This window comes from Nicotiana tabacum, chromosome 12, assembly GCF_000715075.1.
Source record: "Nicotiana tabacum cultivar K326 chromosome 12, ASM71507v2, whole genome shotgun sequence".
Taxonomy (NCBI): Eukaryota; Viridiplantae; Streptophyta; class Magnoliopsida; order Solanales; family Solanaceae; genus Nicotiana; species Nicotiana tabacum.
Genome location: NC_134091.1, coordinates 36,129,898 through 36,143,551, shown reverse-complemented (window position 1 = coordinate 36,143,551; position 13,654 = coordinate 36,129,898). Strand labels below are relative to the sequence as shown.

The window sequence follows — 13,654 nt, the reverse complement described above, 5'->3', positions numbered from 1 at the left end:
AATATTAAGAAGGTGGTTTGCACGGGATTGCTCTATTTAGTGTACGTACCCACATGATATAATCTTTAGGATTTAATGCATATAACTTCTTTGCTGACTTCTCAACAGAAGATATTGATGGCCTAATGATTACATTAATTAGATGATTGGAAACACAATTAATTAGTAACATACGAACAAAACATCTCTTTCTTGATGTTGCCATTTATAGCCACTATAATTTTTAGATGGCTATTCCATGACTATTGATGAGGGCAACGGGCATCCTACAGAATATCCATCACGCTCAAATAGGCTACATCATTTAATTATTTATTTATTTTAAAAGAAATTTTAATTTTTTTACATGACATAAGAAACTTTGAAAAAAATCAAACAGATGGTAGGATTAGGTGATTTGAAAACCTTCTTTCTTCACCATCCAACTATATATGGGGAAGAAGAAAAAAACCTAACGCTATCTAAAATTTTCTCACCTTTGCTTTGACAACCTCGACTCAACTTAATTGACATTAATCAAAGGTACTAAACATCTTAATCATGAATTAAACCACACACTAAAAAAAATCAAGAAAAAGTAAAAGAGACCATGAGGAGATCGACAAGTGTGTGAAGAAAGTCTTATTAGTAAATTGAGACTTTGTTTACTCATGGGTTTGTGTGAATTTAAAGTCTTTGGCAGTCAATTTCTTCATAGAAAAGAAATACCCTTGCTAACTACTTGAAGGGAGATTTATAGCTAGGGCTGCCAATTACACATACAATATAATCTACTAATTTTAATATTGGGTAATCTACGGTCGTTAATTAATTACTAGCTTATGTGCTCAAATTATGTACATCTTTGTCTAGCCAAGATCAAGAAACTATCACTTTCATCAGATCGGATTTTTATCTAGAAGTACTTATTATAATACAAACAGTAAAGATAAAAAAATATTGGAAGAGAGATTCAAAGTGATTGCGAGTGAGATGATACATTAGCATCGAATCTTTCTGAAATCAATTGAATCAAATGATAGATAAACTTGATCATTAAGAAACTTGGAGGGTGGTCAAACGCACGCCCTTCCGCCGAAAAATTATATTGCGTTTAATACTACTTTATACGTGGTATAAATACTAGTTTATATAATTATATATTATATTTTGAACACCCTTAACATTGTTGAGTGAGACAGTTCAACGGTTCAGGGTATTCAAAGTGTTGTTCACGGGTTCAAAGTCCTGCCCATTTTATTTGTCAAAACTAAACAGAGACCACCATGTGTGGTCTTTTTTTTTTGTTATTGTTTAGCTAAATGTTGCGTAGTTTGATTTTAAAAATTTGGTACACAATTCATCAAAAAAAAAAATTATTGACTTGTTTAAAGTTTGAACACCCTTGATGGAATTCCTGGCTATGCCACTACACACACACACACACACACGAGAATATATATATATATATATATATATATATATATATATATGTGTGTGTGTGTGTGTGTGTGTGTGTGTGTGTGTGTGTGGGGGGGGGGGGGGGAATAATTTCGAAAGTGGAAATGTGGTTCTAAGATGTGAATGTGTACAGACAAATCAAATGATCCCATCAATTGGGGGAAAATGGGCCAAGCCCACATGCAAAGAACTATTTTTTGCTTATCTTTGTTGAATTAATCTCATGTGTTTGCACAATATAACCATATTAGAAGTGTAAATAGTGCAATTCAACTACTGCTGTTAAACGAGAAAATAACTAAGCATGTATGAGCGTTTAAAAACAAAGTTTATTGCTCCTAGGGCTCTTTAATTTCTCAAGCAAATAGTGAGTACAAGTTTATATGTGGAATTCGCTGAGATGTTGGCAAGAGAATGCTGATTATTTGTCCATTTTAATTTTTTACCTTTAAAAGACCAGATTTCAGAGTATCCAAAAATGTATCTTTTTAGCCGCTCCCAAAATAATAGGCAACAAAATATTTATATATATATATATATATATATATATATATATATATATATATATATATGTGTGTGTGTGTGTGTGTGTGTGTGTGTATTATATGTATATGGGATATGGAAAAACGTTAACACTTTTTGGCTAGCGAATGTAAGTAGTTTCGACTGATCGGTCAATTCTATATTTATCCTTGCTTCAAATGGTGTCGTTTGGCATTGCTTTGCCAACATTTTCTAATAGATGTGTGTGTACACATATATTGTCTAATTTATAGGACTACTTTTTCGTTCTACAACTTCGTATAAAGGTGAAATTACATGGATCTTTACTAAATCGAATAAAATTTTCTGCGTGGTCCATATATTTCCTTTTGTCTTTAAATACATTGAAACAACATCTATGCCACAATGGAGGAGATCCGCAAAGATATGTTAAAAATTTACCTTCAAAGGTAACTTTTTAAAGGGTGAGTCGATTTATGAATGTTGTATTCGTTTTGCAAATGAAAAATTTAAGTGTTTTATTTTCGCAAATATGGTACCCTAATTTTTATTCAATTATCTAGCTTAAGGCCCCATTGGTTTCAAATACGTCTGACACGTGTATTTTACAACTTAAATCAATTCTTTTTCACTGTTTATCGATTGAGGTTAACTTCAATATCATAAACATATGTTTTAGTTTCTCTAAAACGTTAAAGAATTTTCCAGTTGTATCTCACTATGAAACGCTCCTTTTGTCTTTCCCATCTACTTTTCTTGATGAGTATTATTGCTTGTTATGAAAATTGGATGGATTAATGATTGGGACCCACATCCAATCGTGTTATACAAATCAAATCGCACTCGACCTAGTATTTAATTTTTGAAACTTCCATTAGTTCATAAAAGCAAGGTTATTTATTAAAACTTTAAATTCTTAAATGGGTTAATAAATATTTTATAACTATTCCTTATATAATTGTTTGTATTGTCAAAGCAAAACATTACTCTACCTGGTCCACTTTAATTTATTTTTTCGTCTTTTTCTTGTGGTCTCAAGAAGCAATTAAGTTCTTTTTTTTCAAAATTGTCCTTGAAATAAATAGTCTTGGGGTATCTATTATATTTTCAATGAACAAATTAAAGAGATAGTAAAGGTTAATATAGCCAATTTTATTGTTAATGAATGTCAAAAGGTAGATTCTTTAATATGTGTGAAAACATTCAAAAAATCAACTAAAATGGACTGGAGGGAGTAATATTTTCGTTTCCAATCTTCTAGTTCTTTATTACTCCCTTCGGTCTATTTTAATTGATTTTTTGGCAATTTTTGTGGTCCATAATATTTAATTTTTTCAGATATCAAGAAGTAATTAATTTTTTTTTTCAAAGTTACCCTTTGAGTTAATAGCCTAGGAGTAAGGTTCATATGATCAATTTAATTATTAATTAATGATAAAAAATAAATTCTGAAAATAATAAATAATCAATTAAAATGAAAAGGGGTTAGTAATATTCTACTGCTTCAAAAGTGGTTTAATTAATATGTCGGTAAAGCATAGAACTACAAAGTGTGCTCTTTTCTGGTGGATTCTTTTTCAATAAGTCTGCCACAAGTGAGTTTATTGATGTGAGTGTGAGCCATGATTTGCTTCAAAATGGAAAAATTATAAAAAATTTACTTCCCATAATAGGCAACAGCAGTTTGATATGCACATGCCAACTCATAAAAGAAGAAACCACCTTAATTAGTGCAAAAAAATGACATACTAATTTCTTTTATTTTAGTCTTTAATATATTTCGCTTTCTAAACCAAGAAAAACAAAAGGTGAAAGACAAGAAGGCTTCATCATGAAACTCCAAACAAATGTAGAGGGAAGATCGGATCCAAACCCTTTGACCAAAACTAATATTTCAGTATTTGCCCTCATTAGAAATACTGAAGTATACTTAAAATACTGGTGAAACACTATAAGTTTGATTGAGAAATATTTTTAGTGAAATAATAGTTTTCCATGAATGTTTAATTTTGGGGAAAATCCAGCTATGTCCATTTATAAGTAACTTATAACAAAAATTGGTCAATTCATAAAATATTACTAATATTAGTTAATTAGCTATTAATAACAAAAAAGAGGTCAAATTTTTGCTTTCTTTTGAGTGAGTATTATTAGAATAGATTGGGTACATCTGAGATAGCCTGAATCTCAGTTTTGGGATGATTTGGTAGAGTTTTGAGGTGGTTTGAATTAAAAATTCAAAGTAGAAGATGAACATGAAAAAATAATGTGATTCACAGTATGTATCATTTATGTATCGCATTGTATATCACATGTATATCCATGATACATGCGTGATACATGTTTGATACATGTATCGAAAAAGAATTTTTTGAACTCGATTTTAACTACAAATTTTGATATCAAATCAATCCAAATCACCTCCAATCTTCCTCAAATTTTGTATATTGACTCATCTATATGCTTTCAATGAATCTTAAATTTTGTATATTGACTCGTCTATATGTTTTCAATAAATTTCAACCATACCCATTGAGAAAGATACTTTTTTGCTTAGATTTTTTGAATCTTGAATATATATTTTTTTTGTATTGATCACCTTTTTTGCTACCTCATTCATGAAATTTTCTTTCCGTCTTGCATCTAATGTTGTTAATCACGCTTAAAAATATGGAAGAAGATCTTTGCGTGTGTTTCTTGGAAAAGAACATTATTTATTTAGGGTTTCTTCAATTTTTATATGTGCTTGGCTAGTTTTAATAAGTCTATGATTAATGGCTAGAGATTGGTAAGTTGAGACTTTTTTGGGACATTTCTGTAAGATTCCCTTTAATTTTTTTCAAATGAAATTTATTATTTATGTCAAAATACAGCTTGCCAAATACTATTTTTTATAACGTCTACTAAATATTTTCCAAATGTATTCTGCAAAGAATAGGAGGCAACCATTAAAAATAGGTTAAATACATTGTTCCTTATGTTGCTCGGATTCGAGCATGGTATTCGATTGGATCTAGAGGTCGGATCCTTTATAATCTAAATTTTAAGATTTGAAGGTATTGCTCGAGTGCACGATTTAGACTAAAAATTAATTCAAAATTTCAAAAAAAAGATTTATAAAAATATCCTAAATTATGATAAATATTCTGTGGAAAGCTTATAAGTTGTGGTGTACGGTCAATAATTTAATCTTTCGTTTAGAAGATTTCTCAAGTTCTAGGCTAGCACTAGCAGGTAGCAGCTAAATTCAATCTTTTATTTTTACTCAAATTTGTCGATAAGATATGGTCAAAGTACTCGATCCCGATATGAATTATTGCTAACTATTTATACGATGATGGTTAAAATAAAGAGTGTTCGTTGCCAACTCTTTATATAATGAATTATTTTTCTTTCTTTTTAACAAATTAAGAAGTCCTTGTTTACTAGTGGATTCTTCTTTTTCTATGAACTTTTGAGTGTTTTTCTTTTTCTGTTTTTGGTGTGCTCGCTAGTTTAGAAGGACCAAAAGTTGGTAATCAGGCTTCGACAGGTAATGTTTGAATTGAATAGAGTACCAAGAAAAATTTATTTCCTACTCCGTAAGTATTTTTCATATTAAAGATAAATAGTTAAATCTAATTGATGTGATGCCAAAATGCTTTACTTTTATCACATTACTCGCCCTATATTTTATTGGTCTAATGAGTTATTGTGCGATATTTGAGCTAAATTGTGTTGTTTTATGTGTAGAAACATCGGAAGAAATCATCAAATGAAAATTGCACAAAAAGATAACAAAAATACAAGAAAAGAGCACAAAAGCATCAAGTATCCAAACCGTGCTACAGACCAGGCTTTGCAAGGTCTATAGCCAGGTTGACCGTGCTATAGACCAGGCTTTGCGAGGTCTACAGCCAGGTCGACCGCGCTATAGACCAGACTTCGCGAGGTCTATAGCCAGGTCGACCGCACTATAGACCAGGCTTCGCGAGATATATAGCCAGATCGACCGCGCTATAGACCAGGCTTCGCTAGGTCTATAGCACGGTAATTAAAAGTCACGGGTTAAAATAGGCTCGACATGAGTTATTCTAGGGCTGGACATGATTTTGGAGAAGAAATAGGTTGCCAAGCACTATGGAGCAAGAATCAAACGAGTTTTCCCTTCCTTTATCTCTTTACTTTGTAGTTCCATGTCTTTAAACATTATGTTGATTGTTGTTGTAGTTATGAGTAGCTAAACTCTTTAATCTAAGGTTTGATGGAACCTATTGGAGGATGATTATCTACTGCGTTTAATATAGATTTGCCTTTGATTTTTATCTACTTATTCAACTATATTTTTATTGTTATTAATTGAAAAGCTCTCAATTAACTGTGCCTATTTAGTGTGTGTATTTCTTGAGAGAGAGTACACATTTAGGTAGTTGTTGAACAACATCACTCCTAACTTAGTTGAGAGATCGATACGGAGGGTTTAAAGACAATATTAGAGATAACAAAACCTTGGTGCGATCGTCGTGAGCGGTAAATTAGTGCCAGCTAGCGTAGTTCGAGAGAATACGTTTAGTAAATTGAAGTAGTTACTCGAGAGATAGCTACGGCACTTAAAGTACTCATGATCGGTAGAAAATATTTAAGCGAATTTATAGGAAACGTAGCGAGGAAGATTCCGACAATATGGGAAATCATAACCTTAGACTTTTTCAAATCTTGTCTACAATATTTGCCTTGTTAGTTACAAATTACTGTATTTTTAATTACTTTGATCTTAGTTAGTAAACTCTCAAATTGTTATATAATCTTTCTGAAGGTTAATTGCTTGAATTCGTGCAAAATTATTAGTTGTAATTGGCACGTTATTTCCCTGTGGGATTTGACTCCGGACTTATAAATCGGATTATATATGCAGCGACCGCTAGACCTCTTAGGAGGCATAGTTGGGCGTGATCAAATTTTGGCGTCGTTGCCGAGGAAGCAATAGTGTTACTAATTACAGCTATAAGAATTGTTAGGATTCTTAGTTTAGTCAATTTTCTTCATTTGTATTCATTAAATTGAAATTCTAACGTTTGTGGTCTTGTGTGTTATAGGTGTATGCCTAGAAACTCTTCAAGAACCGGTGAATTATTTGAAGCATTGCCGGATCCTGAGAAAACTTTCAAGACATTAAATCGTGCAAACTGTGAGCACCTAATTTTTGACTATATTTGAATTTTTATCACCTTCTACTATGTAAATATTTTCAGAATTTAATATATATTTTTTTTATATATATATATATATATATATATATATATATATATATATATATATATATATATATATAGAGAGAGAGAGAGAGAGAGAGAGAGAGAGAGAGAGAGAGAGAGAGAGAGAGAGAGAGAGAGAGAGAGAGAGATTAGTATTATTTTTATTATTATTTTTATCTTTACTTTTAAATAAAATGAATTAAAAACCGAAAATAAATAAAAATTAATTATTATGTTTTTTAAAAAACAAATTTCGGATGGGAATTAAAAAATAGAAAAAGTAGAAATATAAAATTAAAAAGTAAAAGTAAAAGTAGGTAGAAATTATTTAATAAAAAAAGTAAAAGAAAGTGGAAAAATTAAAAAATAAAAGTAAAAGAATGTGAAAATTTTAAAAATGAAAAGTAAAATAAAGTTGGAATTAAAAAAAAGAAAAGAAAGGTTATCTGATTTTTATTTTATTTTTTAAAAGTAAAAGTAAGTGGGAAATAAAAAAAGAAAAGTAAAATAAGTGAAAAATAAAAAAAAAAGTAAAAAAGTGGGATTTTAAATATATTAAAAGTAAAAAAAATGAGAAATTAAAAAATAAAAGTAAAGGAAAGTGGGGAATTATTTTTTAAAAAAAATAAGAAAAATGGGAAGTGGAAATTCTTTTTAATTAAAAATAAAAAAAATAAAAAATAAAAAATAAAAATCTGAAAATTCCGAAACAAATTTCTATAAATAGAAGAGAAATGTGATGAAAAAGAGAGAGAGAAAGGAAAAAATAGGGAGGAAGGAATTGAGAAAAGTTTATTTTCATCTTTTAGGATAAGGAAATTTCTACTCGTGTCATTCTTTCTTCGGCTTTCTTTCGAAAAATCCAGCAGCTTCACCACCCCAAAACCACCAGCCCTTAACCACTTTTGAGCCATCATTAACCCCTCCTCCCCCCCCCCCCCCCTCCCAAAGAAAAGCTCCAAAAATAGCCACTAAATCGTCAGTTTTGCAAGGTCGATTGAGGTTGCAAGTTGAGATTTGCCGCTCGAGTTTTCCGTGGTCCGAAGGGTCCAGTTGAGAGCTATCCGATCATTGAGTGGTTGTAATTTAGATCCACAATCATCAATACAAAGGTTCGCTTCTCTTTCTATTTTATTTTTTTCTCATTAATGTTTTGGGTCACTCAGTTTTAATTTAATTTTGAGTATGATATGATCGAGTTCGCATCTGAGTGTGCTAAGATTAATTTATTCTCATGTTGAGTATTTGTTAAGATTAATTTATTGTCCTTTTTAGTAGTTCATATGGTTAATTTTATTGATGAATATGTATTAATTCGTTACTTTTTTTGTTTATTCAATGAAGTAATGGCTTTCCATTTTAACATGCTTCAGTTTCATTTTGATCTCCTGTCTTAGTGACTAAATTGGTCCTGCCTGTATCTATCTTTTCCTGCCATAAATTTAGTCTAATTTCAAATATTGGTTAGCAGTAAAATTATAAGAGATTAGGTTGGGCCATGATTGGTGTAAGACTTTTAATTAGACTTCCCTAGCGTATTTATGAGGTAATTGTTGCACATGACCAAAAATAAATAAACATTCACAAGCTAGCCAATTTTTTTCATAATTAATTTACTTCATTTCCTCCATAACAATATACATACCTCATGACCTTACAATAATGTCAAAATTAGTAATTGAATAATATTCGAACACCGTAACTTGATTTAGGCGCGATTAATAATAAATCATCGTGACTATGGGTACGGATCTTGTGGTATAGTCATGATACGTAAACCCCAATTCAAGTGCACGTTTCACGCGACTTGACCATAACTTCAAATAATAATAAAAATAAATATGTTGTAAATCGCGAGTGCATTTCACATGGCGCAGTTTGCAATGTATACCAAAATGACAAGTGTGCGACATCGCGACTTGTTCAAATAAATTCCATAAATATTAAAAAGCGGTAAAAGATAAAAATGCACAATAGGTTTAAAACATGTAATAAATCAGATAATTACGCCAAGTATTAATTGTTAAGCGACCGTGCTAAAATCACGAAACTCGGGAGTGCCTCACACCTTCTCCCAGGTTAACAGAATTCCTTACCCGATCTTCTGTATTCGCAGACCATAAATAAGAGTCAAATTTTCTCGATTTGGGATTCTAAAATAAATCGGTGACTTGGGACACCATAAATTATTCCATGTGGCGACTCTGAATAAATAAATAATTCCATTTCGAATAATGTCACTTAAATTGGAAAAACTCTCTATACCCTCGGAAAAAAGGAGGTGTGACACAAACAAGAAAGAAAAACAACATCATCACCCAAGAGAACAAATTGAACCAGACATGGGTGACTGTGATGACCCAAAATATTATTTTTAAATTTAATGATTAATTATGTGATCTAAACACTATTTACCATTACTCGACTTGCGTGTGCAGTCCGTAAAAATTTTTCGGAAATTTTTCAGGTGAAAAATGGATTAAAATGTGAATTAGATGCTTAAAACACAATTGAGTTGACTTTGGTCAATATTTTGAGCAAACGGACTCGGATCAGTATTTTGACAGGTCCGGTAGGTCCGTATCGTGAATTGGGACTTGGGCGTATGCCCGAAATCAAATTCTGAGGTCCCTAGCCCGAGATATGGAATTTTGATGAAAAATTTAAAGTTTAAGTTCAAATAGTGACCGGATGTCGAATTATGTGCAAATAAACCCGAAATAGAATTTTGATAATTTCAACAGCTCCGTATGGTGATTTTGGACTTAGGAGCATAATCGGAATTTTATTTGAAAGTCCGTAGTGAAATTAGGCTTGAAATGCCGAAAGTTAAATTTTTAGAAAGTTTGACCGAGGGGTTGACTTTTTGATATCGGGGTCAAAATCCGATTCTGAAAATTTTTATAGCTCTGTTATGTCATTTATGACTTGCGTGCAAAATTTGAGGTCAATTGGACTAGATTTGATAGGTTCCGGTGTTGTTTGTAAAAATTGAAAGTTCAAAGTTCAAGATTTTGATTTGAGGTGCAATTAGTCGTTTTGATGTGGTTTGAAGCCTCGACTAAGTTCGTATTGTATTTTGGGATATGTTGGAATAATTGGTTAAGGTCCCGAAGGTCTCGGGTGGAATTGGGAAGGTAAACGGAATGGATTTCGGACAAAGAAGGTTGCTGGAAATTTGTAGAAATTTCGCCAGAAATTTCTGGTGTGTGGAGCCAATTTTGGAAGTTTATATCTCGTAATTCATAAGGAATCAGAACATTGTCAAAACATGAAAGTTGTAGTCGTTTGTTTATAGTTTCCCTAAAGTTAAACCATTCATTATTTGGATATTTGTACAGAAAGTTATGATGGATTGAATGAAGGCTGGTAGAGCAGTTTCGCCAGAAATTCTGATGCATGGAGCCGACTTTGGAAGCTTATACCTTGCAATTCATAAGGAATCAGAAAAGTTGCAAAACATGAAAGTTGAAGTCGGTTGATTCTGATTTCCAGAACGTTAAACCATTTATCATTTGGACATTTGTACATAAAGTTATGATCAATTGAAGGAAGGCTGGCAGAGCAGTTTCTGATGGACTTTTAGTGACGAAAAAAATGGACTTTTAGTGACGGATTGGCAGAAACTTAAGGACCAAAAAATGGTCATTTCATTCATTTCATTTTGGATTTTTGGAGCACGGTTCTTGGGCGATTTTTGGGCGATTTTCACGGGAAAATATTGGGGTAAGTGTTCCTTATCCTATATTGATTATATTTCATGATTCCATACTCATTTACATCATGAATCCGTGAATTTATGGGGAAAAAATCAAGATTTTTGCAAAATCTTCCAAAAATAAAAATTTAAGATTTGGAGGTCGAGTTGTTATCGGATTTTGATAAAATTGGTATGGGTGAACTCGTAATTGAATGGGTTGTCGAATTTTATAAGTTTCGCCGGATTCCGAGATGTGGGCCCTACGGGCAAATTTTGAGTTAATTTCGGATTTTAATGAAAATGTAATATTTTCTTATGAAATTGATTACTATAATTTTTGTTGACTGCATCGAATTAACTATGACTAGATACGAGTCGATCGGAGTCGAAAAATTGAGAAAAAACCATAATACTTGGTTAAATTGGAGCAAGTCGAAGTAAGTGACTTGTCTAACCTTGTGTGGGGAAAATTTTCCCTAGAATTGATATTAATGTGATTATTGAAATATGTTGAAAGTCGTGTACACGAGGTGACGAGTGTGTACACGGGCTAAATTGTGAAAGATTATATTTTTAAATTGTGTAGATCACTGTTGCGCATTTATTAAATTATTTTATCTTGTTATATTCTTCATCATTGATCTGACATATATACTTCAAATTTGTTTGATCTTTTCTTACTAATTGTTTTACCTATTTAGTTGAAATTTGGTTTCTTTTATTCTGTGCATTATTTGAAGGTTGATTTTCTTTAAATTAAATATTATTAATATGAAGTATTTGACATTTTTAAACTTGATATTGAAGCAACGTATTAAATATTTTAAAATATTATTTTCCTAAATTATTTACTCCTGAATATTTTTATACTCATTGTGATGGAGCCGTGAGCTCTTTATTGTGGAAGAATATTATTGTTGAATTATTAAGACATGAGTCGTGAACTCTTTATTGTGGAAAAATATTATTGTTGAATTATTTTGACATGAGCTGTGAGCTCTTTATTGTGGAAAAATATTGTTGTTGAATTATTTTGGCAAGTTAAATTATTTGAGCACCTGAGGTGCAAATTATGATATATTGTGATATTGATACGCATGCGGTGGTATAAGGTCTGGGTAATGAAACGCATGCAGTGAGATAAGGGTGGCTTGATACGCGTGGGTAGTAGGGGAACTACTAGAAGTCATGCGGTGTGATAAGGATGGCTAAAACGCGGGATGCTATTTCGGAAAAAATATTTTCTTTAAAATAAATTGTGAAGGCTCCCGCTGTGAGATAAGGAAATGAGATATTGTGAATTTGTTTATGATTTGGGATTACGAGGCGGTACCTCGGGAGTGCCCTTATTGATATTGATTTATAGTCCCAGTTGCCTTTGATTATTGTTGTGATTTTCTTCAAGTTGGAAATAATTCTGTTTTGTTTTCACGAGGTATTTAATTGCCATTATTTGATGTAATTAAATATGACATACTACTTGATTCATTTCCATTATCATTTTATCTTATAATATTATTTTCATTTTACCATGCCAATATTTATTCTCCAGTAGGGCCTGACCTGACCTCGTCACTACTCTACCGAGGTTAGGCTTGGCACTTACTGGGTACTGATATGGTGTACTCATACTACGCTTCTGCACATCTTTTTGTGCAGATCAAGGTACATCTTATCAGATCACGCATCGGTAAACTAGCTGTACGAGGAGACTTCGAGGTATATCTGCCAGCGTCCGCAGACTCCAGAGTCCCCTTCTATCTTACTATGTTGTCTTCCTTATTTGCTTTAGATTTTAATGTATAGAGACATAGAGAATAAATTCTTAGAAGCTTGTGACTTATTTCTACCGGGTTTTGGGAGTTGAAATTGTTTGAATTGTAGTTTATTTATTTCAGATATTTATTATTATTCCGCATTGATAGGCTTACCTTGTCTTAGAGACTAGGTGCCATCACGACATCCTATGGAGGGAATTTGGGGTCGTGACAGTGACGCTTTGGATAATCAAAACAATCGAAACAATGTGAATGACCCGAATAATCAGGGTGTGGCGCCTCTTGTGCCAGAAGCAGCTTTGTATGATTGGGCACAACCCACTACTGAAAATTTGGCAACTGCAATTGTAGTCCCTCAGATACAAGCGGAGTCATTTCAAATCACAAACAACATGCTACATCTGCTGCAAAACAAGAGACTGTTCTACGGATCTTACATTGAAGATCAACAACAGCATCTGAAAAATTTTCTGTCAATTTGTGTCACGCAAAGGCAACCAAATGTGACACCAGAAGCAATAAGACTGTTGTTGTTTCCATTCTCAATGATAGGAGAAACCCAAACTTGGCTTAATTCTCTCCCCATAAATTCCATCACAACTTGGGAGGAATTAGTCAAGCGGTTTTTGAATAAGTTCTACCTACCCAATAAGACTGCCAAGCAGGTTGATGAGATATTGAGCTTCGGGCAGAAACCATGTGAAACATTACAAGAAACGTGGGAGAGATTCAAAGGTATACTAGTTAAGTGTCCACATCATGACATCCTAGATCACCTGTTGGGACAACGGTTTTACATGGGATTGGCGGACAGCTTGAAGGCCAATGTTGATGCTTCAGCAGGTGTAGCATTTTTAAGCAAGTCATTTAGAGAGTGTACGGTCCTGCTAAATAAAATGGCTCAAAAATCGGGATGGATGACAAGAGACTCCACAATCACCCATATAGTTCACTCAGTAGCATTGGACCCGAACAATTCCATAGCCGAAAATATGGCC

The 13,654-nt window shown here is 32.4% G+C and overlaps 1 non-coding gene across 1 annotated transcript; it reads right to left on the bottom strand.

The window, feature by feature from the left end:
• Positions 1–13,319: 13,319 nt before the first annotated feature.
• Positions 13,320–13,422, bottom strand: LOC142167642 (small nucleolar RNA R71). Its single transcript, XR_012697731.1, has one exon. It is a non-coding gene; the product is annotated as a small nucleolar RNA R71 (small nucleolar RNA).
• Between the last annotated feature and the right edge of the window lie 232 nt (positions 13,423–13,654).